Source organism: Salvelinus alpinus, chromosome 10 (assembly GCF_045679555.1).
Source record: "Salvelinus alpinus chromosome 10, SLU_Salpinus.1, whole genome shotgun sequence".
In the NCBI taxonomy this organism is placed as follows: Eukaryota; Metazoa; Chordata; class Actinopteri; order Salmoniformes; family Salmonidae; genus Salvelinus; species Salvelinus alpinus.
The window spans coordinates 55,342,905-55,353,748 of record NC_092095.1 but is presented as its reverse complement, the minus strand read 5'-3'; the positions used below and the strand labels follow the sequence as shown (position 1 = coordinate 55,353,748).

The 10,844-nt window shown below is 45.2% G+C and overlaps 1 pseudogene; it reads left to right on the top strand.

Annotated features, from left to right (window-relative positions):
• Window positions 1–1,312: 1,312 nt before the first annotated feature.
• LOC139532946 (bile salt export pump-like) lies at window positions 1,313–10,536 on the top strand (annotated as a pseudogene).
• The last annotated feature ends 308 nt before the right edge of the window (window positions 10,537–10,844 follow it).

The following is a 10,844-nucleotide window of genomic DNA, read 5'->3' as shown; positions in this document are numbered from 1 at the left end:
ATGCATCATTTTGATGTCATTTTCCTGACATAAACAATGCTTTAGAAAAGTATAATATCTCTTTATCATCTCTTTATTACAGAACCTAACGATGCATACATGTAAGTGCATCTTCCTCAGATAAAAAAAAACACTTGTCATGACTTATATTCTGTGTGATTTGGGTTCTTGTTGGTAAAATTGATAAATGAAACCAAAAACGTTTTTGGAATTTTTCATTTAACTAGGCAAGTCAGTTAAGAACAAATTCTTATTTACAATGACGGCCTACCCCGGCCGATGCTGTGCCAATTGTGCACCACCCTATGGGATTCCCAATCACAGCCGGTTGTGATACAGCCTGGAATTGAACCAGGGTCTGTAGTGACACCTCTAGCACTGAGATGCAGTCGGGAGCCCATTTCTTATCATGTTTCTCAGAATTGTGACACGTAAAAACAAGGTCACATTTAATAGCATGTTCTTTTTTTCTCCGCTGCAGGATGATGGGGAACCTGAAACAGGACACAAAGTATGTCCATCTTCTCCCCCTACATTTTTCCCACTCATGTCCTTTAGGCTTTGACTAATTTCTCTGTGATTGTCCCAGGTCTTCAAACAAGAAGAATGAAGCTGCTATTAGGATTGGCTTCTTTCAGCTGGTAAAGTATTTTATTTGTAATTATTTTCATAGAGATAAAACAAAACAGTATCTAACTCTGTGGTTCCTTCAGTGAATTCCCTGTGCGGTTGTGTAGTGTCGTGTGAAGGTCACATGAATACATTTTTATTTCATCTCATTTGTGTGGGAGAGCTGGTTCATAACTCTTGTACATAAGAACTTTAAATCACAACTGGACTGGAAATCATCAGAAACGGGTACAAGAATGGTAGGTACAATATGAGAATGGAGCATCATGGGACAGACTCATCACAAACAGGCAGGTTCCCATGGGGTGCCTTTGTTTTAGCAATGACTATATTACCATCTACATGGTTACAGTGGTTAAAGCATGCATATGTAGTCCAGGTAGTACATTCTGAGACGGTAGGTCAGATTATCAGAACACCTGTTGTGATGACTGACCCATTGGTTGGTTGTGTGTGTTCGGTGTGTGTGTGTGTGTGTATTTGCAGTTCCGTTTCGCCACATGCCGGGAGACCCTGATGATGGTGGGGGGTAGTGTGTGTGCCTTCCTCCACGGTTCCGCCCAGCCTCTCATGCTGCTGGTTTTCGGGATGCCCACCGACACCTTCATCGAGTTACAGGAGCTCCTGGACCCCAGGAAGGAATGTTTGGACAGACTGGCTGGATAGCAATAAGATTGATAAGATGAAGAATTTAACATGTGGGTAAGTCCTATTCGTTGCTGCACAGAAGAGTAGGACGTTGCTACACATGCTATTTCTATATCAAGGATTGAGAATAAAAATATATATTTTATATTTTATCCTACATCTGTATGACATTCATTCTCAGGCTTCTGGACATTGAGTATGAGATGACCAATTTTGCCTACTATTACGTTGCCATCGGATGCGCAGTTTCCTTGCTAGGATACCTTCAAGTAAGTATATAGTTTGCATCAACATACTGAGTTCAAGCAGTTTGATGACAGAGCGCTAGATCTTGATTGCTTTGAATGCCTTATTTCTCTTTTAGATCCCGTTGTGGGTGACGTCTGCAGCGCGACAGATCCAGGTCATCAGAAAGATGGACTTCAGGAAGGTGATGAGGATGGAGATCGGCTGGTTCGACTGCACCTCGACTGGAGAGTTAAACACACGCATGTCAGAGTATGTCAGAGTAAGAGAAAAACACAGACCAAATTCCCCTGTTAGGTTTTAATAGAAAAAGTTCTGGGAACGTTTTGCATTTCTTGTCATGCTTAGGACCAGTACAGATGTAGGATCTTAATTTGATCACTCTTTTGTTGCTGATAATTTTCCTGCACAGCAGGTAGTGTATTTGAGTTTTAAAACGAACTGTTAGGGAAATTCTGCAGTTGTATAAAGGTACTCAGATCCAATCATTTTGTTCCCTGGTTGGGCGTTGAAATTCCAGACTTTATTTGCCCTAACAAAACATGTATCAAGCCCTACAAACATGTCCATTAACTATGGTCCACATAATAATTCACATTTCCTGTTGCTGCAGGATTCTTTTCCTGCTGTAGCAAACTGGGTCAAATTAAGAATCTACATCTGTAGTTGTTCTTGAACCTGACCTGGAAAAACGTTAATGATTGTCTGTGGTGTGCCCCGCTATTTCACAGCGACATCAACAAGATCAATGACGCCATGGCGGATCAAGTGAGAATCTTTATCCAGCGCTTCACCACCTTCGTGTGTGGTTTTGCGATGGGCTTTGTGAAGGGATGGAAGTTAACGCTCATCATCACCGCAGCCAGCCCTCTCATTGGAGTAGGGGCCGCACTCATGGCTCTGGTAGGATTGGCAACGTCAATCAATGTGGTCACTTCCTGTTCCAATACACTGAAACGGTCCCTTTCCTTCCCTCCTCTCTGTTTACCCCTGTTAGGAATGGATAGATGAAAGCAATTTACTAGTGGTCACTTAGTAAAGGAGACAATGAAAGTTAAAGGCGACAAGGAAAGCTAATTTATGAGTATTAGGACTAGGCCTATGATTTACATGATTCATTTACTATGTGTCGATTCTCAATGAGCTCCACTGAGGTGGGAGTTAGTAAGTGTACTGTACTGACTGCACCTTTCTGCTTACCTCCTCTGCTCTCGTCTAGTTTGTGGCCAAGCTGGGCTGGGTCAGGAGCTGCTGGCCTATGCTAAGGCTGGAGCCGTGGCCGACGAGGTGCTCACCGCCATCAGAACAGTGGTCGCTTTCGGAGGAGAGCTACAGGAAGTGGAGAGGTAATATAATAACATGACTGAAACTGACCCAACATTTTCTTCTTTAGTTACTTGCTGAATTTGTAAGTGTCAATACTCGCCAGGCAAATTTGACATTCTTTACGTTGATCAGCCTCACTATATACTGTTTAATTCCATTAATTGTTTTCTCCTTAAGGGGCAACTAGTAGCACCGCCTTACATATTATATCCAGTGCTGGGCCTCTATCCCAGTTTAAAGGGACGCTCCAGAACTTTTGTATAATTTCAGCAAGTAGTTTTGAAAGTAGTGCTCACGAGCCAAAACGGGTCCCTGCTTTTTGTGTACTACGTCATCCAATTGTGTACTACATCATCCATTTAGTATGATATGTTACGTCCTGCAAAAAAAATCGCGATTGTTTGTTGGAATTCGTGTGATATGTTACGAATCCAATTCGTATGATATGTTACGATTTTGTCGTGCTTAAGATCCCGGATTGCATCTTTAACCCTCTATTCCTTTCTCTCTCTCGCCCAGGTATGACAAGAACCTGATCTCAGCTCAGCGTTGGGGCATCAGGAAGGGCCTGATCATGAGCTTCTTCACAGGCTACATGTGGTTCATCATCTTCCTGTGTTACGCCCTGGCCTTTTGGTACGGGTCCAGCCTAGTGGTGGACACACAGGAGTACAGCCCTGGAACACTGTTACTATTTTTTAGGTACTATTTTGTAACCATACGGCCAACACCATGAAGGTATACTTTATTAAGAGTCCATAAGTAGTTCAGCTATAGACTGTGAATCAAATTTCTTTGGTTTATGACTTAATAATAATCACCTCATCTGTCCTGTGTCTCGTCTGTCATCGCAGGTTTTCTTTGGTGTGCTGATAGCAGCCCTGAACTTAGGGCATACATCTCCATGTCTGGAGGCATTTGCTGCAGGAAGAGGAGCTGCTACCATCATCTTTGAGACCATCGACAGGGTGGGAATCTCAACATTGTTGGAGAATTTCATTGAGCATTCAATTTAATGTGTGCACGCTCACTTTAAACAGCCCTGGTGGTTAACACTGACATTTGTCTGGCTGTGTCACTGTGCCTAGGAGCCAGACATCGACTGCCTCTCAGAAGAAGGGTACAAACTGGACAAGGTCAAAGGGAACATTGAGTTCCATAACGTCACCTTTCGCTGCCCATCCAGACCTGAAGTCGTGGTATTGTGGCTTAGTATTTCCTATAACGACGACATGCATCTGATTATTGTATCGCAGGGCGATCGTGGAATATTTCCCTAAAGATGCAGTCTGTAATTTGTTTTGTGCCGTGTCAGATCCTGGACCAGCTGAGTGTAGCAGTGAATTCTGGCGAGACGACCGCCTTTGTGGGGCCCAGTGGAGCTGGGAAGAGTACTGCCGTGCAGCTCATCCAACGCTTCTACGACCCCAAGGAGGGTAAGTTATCTTCCATTACATAAACTCAGAAAAAAAAGAAACGTCCCTTTTTCAGGACCCTGTCTTTCAAAGATAATTCGTAAAAATCAAAATAACTTCACCGATATTCATTGTAAAGGGTTTAAACATTGTTTCCAATACTTGTTCAATGAACCATAAACAATTAATGAACATGCACCTGTGGAATGGTCGTTAAGCCACTAACAGCAATTAAGGTAGGCAATTAAGGTCACAGTTATGAAAACTTAGGACACTAAAGAGGCCTTTCTACTGACTCTGAAGAACACCAGAAGAAAGATGCCCAAGGTCCCTGCTCATCTGCGTGAACGTGCCTTAGGCATGCTGCAAGGAGGCATGAGGCCTGCAGATGTGGCCAGGGCAATAAATTGCAATGTCTGTACTGTGAGACGCCCAAGACAGCGCTACAGGGAGACAGGATGGACAGCTGACCTGACTTGCAGTGGCAGACCACGTGTAACAATACCTGCAGAGGATCAGTACATCCGAACATCACACCTGCAGGACAGGTACAGGATGGCAACAACAACTGCCCGAGTTACACCAGGAATGCACAACCCCTCCATCAGTGCTCAGACTGTCTGCAATAGGCTGAGAGAGGCTGGACTGAGGGCTTGTAGGTCTGTTGAAAGGTAGGTCCTCACAAGACATCACCGGCAACAACATCGCCTATGGGCACAAACCCACCATCGCTGGACCAAACAGAACTGGCAAAAAGTGCTCTTCACTGGCGAGTCGCGGTTTTGTCTCACCAGGGGTGATGGTCGGATTTGTGTTTATCGTCGAAGGAATGAGCGTTACACCGAGGCCTGTACTCTGGAGCGGGATGGATTTGGAGGTGGAGGGTCCGTCATGGTCTGGGGCGGTGTGTCACAGCATCATCGGACTAAGCTTGTCGTCATTGCAGGCAATCTCAACGCTATGCGTTACAGGGAAGACATCCTCCTCCCTCATGTGGTACCCTTCCTGCAGGCTCATCTTGACATGACCCTCCAGCAGGACAATGCCATCAGCCATACTGCTCTTTCTGTTTCCTGCAAGACAGGAATGTCAGTGTTCTGCCATGGCCAGCGAAGAGCCCGGATCTCTCACGTCTGGAACCTGTTGGATCAGAGGGTGAGGGCTAGGGCCATTCCCCTCAGAAATGTCCGGGACCTTGCAGGTGCCTTGGTGGAAGAGTGGGGTAATATCTCACAGCAAGAACTGGCAAATCTGGTGCAGTCCATGAGGAGGAGATGTACTGCAATACTTAATGCAGCTGGTGGCCACACCAGATACTGACTGTTACGTTTGATTTTGACCCCCTCCCTTTGTTCTGGGACACATTATTCCATTTATGTTAGTCACATGTGTGACTCTCTTTCTCCTTGTTTATGCCTTGTCTCAGGTGACATTGGATGGCCATGACATCAGAGGCCTGAACATCCAATGGCTACGTTCGTTGATGGGCATCGTGGAGCAGGAGCCCATGCTGTTTGCCACAACCATCGGCGAGAACATCCGCTACGGTCGCCTGCATGTTCTTTGTGCTGGTCGGAGTGACTTCCTTCATCACCCATATGCTCCAAGTACATGTTCCTCCCTCCCTCCCTCCCTCCCTCCCTCCCTCCCTCCCTCCCTCCCTCCCTCCCTCCCTCCCTCCCTCCCTCCCTCCCTCCCTCCCATTCTTTATGCTCACCTTTCTTTTGTTACTTGATCCAAAATACATATTTAATCGTCACATCAACCGGATCCTTTCTCCTGCTTCTCTAAACTCTGTGAAAAGAGAAGCCTATTTCATCTGTGTTTTTGTCATTCATTTCCCATAACCTGATCTGATGGTGTCGGTGTCTCCCCCAGGGCTATGCCTTCTCTAAGTCTGGGGAGCTGCTGACAAGGCGATAGAGGAGGATGGGTTTCCACGCCATGTTGGGTCAGGAGGTGGGCTGGTTTGATGACCACAGGAACAGCCCCGGGGCTCTGACCACACGGCTGGCCACTGACACCTCCCAGGTCCAAGGGGTCAGTATGGACCTCATATAGTCCTCATATAGGGCAGTTACCAGACCCCAGACCAAATAGTATGTGTCTTTCAAATACTTGATTTAATGGAGTGCTATGGAACTAATGCAGCAGGCCCAAAAGAAAACCTCACCCATCTGGCATTCTGGGTAAATAACCTAATCCGACCCAAAGTGATTGACACCGCTCCTTCGTCCTCTCCTAGGCCACGGGCTCTCAGATCGGCATGATCGTTAACTCTCTGACGAACATTGGTGTGGCCGTCATCATTTCTTTCTACTTCAGCTGGAAGCTCAGCCTGGTCATCATGTGCTTCCTGCCCTTCCTGGCTCTTTCCGGAGGCTTCCAGGCTAAGATGCTCACTGGCTTCGCCAAGCAGGACAAACAGGCCATGGAGGATGCAGGACGGGTAGGCTACAGTACTCCACTGACTCACTGGCCAGGGCTGTTCGTAACACAGGCTGGAGTCACATAGTGCTACCGTGACTGGAAGTGAATTGTCATTGAAGCAAGGTTGTACACTAACTTCTCACATTAGTTATCAATACGTTATCAACATGTTTCTCGATAGCTTCAAGCAAAGTCACTACCACAGAATTTCCCTTGTGTCATATTGTAAGATATTTCAGCCTGTAGCTATTGTAATGTATGTTATAGACATCAGGTGAGCGCTTCCTGAAACCTCGTCACAGTAAACCCACTGGAGAGCTTATCTTACAGTGTGTTAGAGATCATGCGTAGTTAGTTCCTGTACTGTAGACAGTTCCTACTTCCTATTCTAGACTTACACGGTGGTAGTGGTGGGCGGTTGTGACATCTCTGTGGTATCTTTTGTAGATCTCCGGCGAGGCCCTGAACAACATCCGCACCATCGCGGGGCTGGGGAAGGAACAGAGCTTTGTGGAGATGTACGAGGCTCACCTGGAGGCTCCGTACCAGGCCGCCAAGCAGAAGGCCAACGTGTACGGCGCCTGCCACGGCTTCGCCCATTGTGTTGTCTTCATGTCCAACAGCGCCTCCTACAGGTTTGGAGGGTACCTGGTGCGCCAGGAGGGCCTCCACTACAGCCTGGTCTTCAGGTGAGAGAAACTGTCTGTCTGCCTGTCTACCTGTCTGCCTGTCTGCCTGTCTGCCTGCATACCTGTCAACAACATAAACAGACCATGAAATCACATTGTCCAAGATGTATTCCACTACCTCCACAACCTTTCCACCACCTTTGTTAATTCCTATATATTAACTTGACTAAACCCCATCGTCTCTCTGTGAATGGTTCAGAGTGATCTCATCCATAGTGACCAGTGGCAAAGCGCTGGGCCGAGCCTCTTCCTACACCCCAGACTACGCCAAGATCTCAGCTGCCCGCTTCTCCCAGCTCCTCGACCGCGTGCCAAAGAACAGCGTCTACAGCAACGAGGGGGACAAATGGGTACATGTCGCGCAAGCGCACACAAACACACACTCACTATCTCTCTTGCTCACGCCCCCTCTCTCTCTCTCGTCCAGCCTGATTTCAGAGGGAACTTAGAGTTCATTGACTCTTCATTGAACATTAAGTTCACGTACTCGACCCGGCCAGACATCCAGGTGCTGAACGGCCTCAACGTGTCGGTAAAGCCCGGCCAAACACTGGCCTTCGTGGGCAGCAGCGGCTGTGGGAAGAGCGCCAGCGTCCAGCTACTGGAGAGATTCTATGACCCCGACCAAAGTGGCGAGTCCTCAGTTTCTCTCAGCAGCACGCAATATCCCCATATATGTCTCTAGAGGTATAAAGACTACAAGAGGGTGGGGGTATCCTGGGAGCTGGATTAGTTCACAGGATAGTTGACTGGATTTTCCATGTTGCATTGTAGATTATTGATGGCCATGACTCGTACCTGCGGTCAACGTCTCGTACCTGCGCTCCAAGATCGGCATCGTATCCCAGGAGCCCATTCTGTTTGACTGCAGCATCGGAGACAACATCAAGAACGGAGACAACCTGCGCGAAGTCAGCATGAATGACATCATCTCCGCATCCAAGAAAGCCCAACTCCACGACTTTGTCATGACGTTACCTGAGGTAATGCTGCTGTCAGTGTACTGACTTAAAACAACACTGACATTGTACAAACTTAAAACAAGACTTAAAACAACACTGACAGCATACTAACTTAAAACAATACTGTCAGCGTACTAACTTAAAACCACACTGTCAGCGTACTAACTTAAAACGATACTGTCAGCGTACTAACTTAAAACAACACTGTCAGCGTACTAACTTAAAACAACACTGTCAGCGTACTAACTTAAAACAACACTGTCAGCGTACTAACTTAAAACAACACTGTCAGCGTACTAACTTAAAACAACACTGTCAGCGTACTAACTTAAAACAACACTGTCAGCGTACTAACTTAAAACGATACTGTCAGTGTACAACTTAAAACAATACTGTCAGCGTACTAACTTAAAACGATACTGTCAGTGTACAACTTAAAACAATACTGTCAGCGTACTAACTTAAAACAACACTGTCAGCGTACTAACTTAAAACGATACTGTCAGTGTACTAACTTAAAACGATACTGTCAGCGTACTAACTTAAAACAATACTGTCAGCGTACTAACTTAAAACAACACTGTCAGCGTACTAACTTAAAACGACACTGTCAGCGTACTAACTTAAAACAATACTGTCAGCGTACTAACTTAAAACAACACTGTCAGCGTACTAACTTAAAACAACACTGTCAGCGTACTAACTTAAAACGATACTGTCAGTGTACAACTTAAAACAATACTGTCAGCGTACTAACTTAAAACAATACTGTCAGTGTACAACTTAAAACCACTGTCAGTGTACTTAAAACCACACTGTCAGTGTACAACTTAAAACAACACTGTCAGGGTACTAACTTAAAACAACACGGTCAGTGTACAACTTAAAACAACACTGTCTGTGTACTAATTTAAAACAATACTGTCAGTGTACCAACTTAAAACAACACTGTCTGTGTACTAATTTAAAACAACACTGTCAGTGTACTAATTTAAAACAACACTGTCTGTGTACTAATTTAAAACCATACTGTCAGTGTACCAACTTAAAACAACACTGTCTGTGTACTAATTTAAAACATCACTGTCTGTGTACTAATTTAAAACAATACTGTCAGTGTACCAACTTAAAAGAACACAAAATTGCCACTGAAGTTTGTAGCACCATTAGGAAGGAAATGCCAACGATTTAGATATGTCATTTAAATCAGTTGTGGCAAGTCACTCTAACATCTTTGTTTCTATCAAAGATACCCGCACACTAAGATCCAAATACAAATGTCCAGTTTCTGTGCCAAACTTCTAGTCACAAGAAGTCTGTCAGAGTATACCCGGCACCTATAGCCCTTTGTTTGGCACAGTAGTCTTTTAAAGTTTTAATTTCTCCCTTTAGAAATATGACACCAACGTGGATTCCCAGGGCTCCCAGCTCTCTCGGGGACAGAAGCAGCGCATAGCAATCGCCAGGGAGATTATCCGCGACCCTAAGATCCTGCTACTGGACGAAGACACTTCAGCCCTGGACACGGAGAGCGAGAAGGTAATGTCTCCATGACAACCGCCTGTCATCACCACGAGCAGTAGAAGAAGTCCTGAACCTGATGAGGATAGATTCAATTTATACAGATAGCTTTATTACAGATAGCTATTTCAAATAGCTTTAGAATTGGTACGAGGCAAGGCAAGCATGCAATTTGCCTGTGCCTTAGGTCCATTGTATGAGGCAGAGGCAGTAATCATGGTGAGTAATGGGTGATTGTGAAATCAGCTCAAAGCTTTGTGTGTGTGTGTGTGTGTGCGCGCTACAGACGGTGCAAGAGGCGCTGGATAACGCGAGGGAGGGCCGAACCTGCATCGTCATCGCCCACCGTCTCTCCACCATCCAGAACTCTGACATCGCCGTTATGTCCAGATGCTTCGTCATCGAACAGGGTCCACATGACCATCTCATGGCTCTCAAAGGGGCCTATTACAAACTTGTCCCCACCGGTGCACCAATCAGCTAACTCCTCAGGGTTATAGGAGCCAAACCAGGAAATGCCTGTTCAGGTCATCACACCGGGTCATATAGTATTTATTCTGCAGAAGGGATCCTGTCAACCGTCACACATTCTTTCGTGTTAATTGGTCATGTGTATTCATTTGTTGTCGTTACATTTAAACAGTATGTCGGAGACATACTGTAGGTCTGAGTGGCTACCTTTAATCTTTGAGTTTTGACTTTTTTTGTAATGAACTGTATTGCATAAGAATAAATTGAATCCAAATATCTACATTGAGGGTATAAAGTAACTGTTTATGATTGTCGACCATTTGTACTGTGTTTACCATTATACATTTACGATTTAAAATGTTTTGGATTTTAAATGGAACCTTTTATTCTTTAAATCAAATATGGTGCATTTAAGTTGCCTGCAGACGATAATACATTCTACAGCAGTTGATTTTCCTTAGTCAAAGGTTAAGATAACAGACTCATTGAGACTCAGACTCAAGAGC